This window comes from Felis catus, chromosome B4, assembly GCF_018350175.1.
Source record: "Felis catus isolate Fca126 chromosome B4, F.catus_Fca126_mat1.0, whole genome shotgun sequence".
NCBI lineage: Eukaryota > Metazoa > Chordata > Mammalia > Carnivora > Felidae > Felis > Felis catus.
This window is the reverse complement of record NC_058374.1, coordinates 61,835,044-61,836,059: the sequence shown is the minus strand read 5'-3', so window position 1 is coordinate 61,836,059 and position 1,016 is coordinate 61,835,044. Positions and strand designations below refer to the sequence as shown.

At 30.7% G+C, this 1,016-nt stretch overlaps 1 non-coding gene across 1 annotated transcript; it reads left to right on the top strand.

Annotated features, from left to right (window-relative positions):
- Positions 1–683: 683 nt before the first annotated feature.
- Positions 684–789, top strand: LOC111561550. Its single transcript, XR_002744197.1, has one exon. It is a non-coding gene; the product is annotated as a U6 spliceosomal RNA (small nuclear RNA).
- Positions 790–1,016: the final 227 nt, after the last annotated feature.

Genomic DNA, 1,016 nt, shown 5'->3' with positions numbered 1-1,016 from the left:
CTGACCAACATGGAATTAAATTATAGAGTGGAATTAAAAATAACTAGAAAAATCTTGAAATGTTTGGAAATTAGGCAACATGCTTTTAAATAAACAAAAGATTTAAGAAGAAATCACAAGACACAATAGAAAATATACAGAACTGAATGATAATAAAAAAACAACATATCAAAATTGGTGGGATGCAGCAAAAACAATGCTTACAGGGATATATATTGCTTTAAATACAAATAAGAACAGAAAAAAGATTTAAAATCAATGACCTACACTTCTAACCCAAGAATCTGGAAAGGGGAAACAAATTAAAGGAAATAGAAGGATAAAAGTAATAAAATTATGTGGAGAAATTGATAAAGTAGAAAAATTAACAAAGCTTTGGCTTTAGTTCTTTGTACACATTAATAACACTGATTAACACTTAACAAGAGAGAAGGAACACAAATTGCTAATATGAGGAATAAACAGAGGACGTCCATGCATATCGGATGCACATCAAAAGGATAATAAGAGGATATTATAAACAACTTTATGCCAAAAAACTTGAAAAATACAGTGCTCAAATCCTGAAGAATAGAATTTACCAAAAAATGACCCAGAAGAAATGAAACACCTGTACATGCATACATCTTAAAAAAAATCAAATCCATTATTAAAAATATTTTCTCATAAGAATTCCAGGTGTAGTACTTGCTGTGGCAGTGCCTATACTAAAACTGGAGTGATACAGAGGAGACTGGCATGGCTCCTGAGCAAGGATAACACACAAAACTCCAAGTGTGGATGATTTCACTGGTGAATTCTTCCTACTAGCAAAAGTAATGCCAATCTTACAAAAATTCTCCCAAAGAAGAGCAAAACACTCAACTCACCAACTCCTAACTCATTTATGACCTAGCAAAACTCTGATACTAAAATCTAGAAAGAACTAAGAAAGGAAAATATGAGCCTATATTTCTTATGAATACAAATATGAATATATTAAGTAAAACCTTAGCCAACAGAATCTAATTTTATAT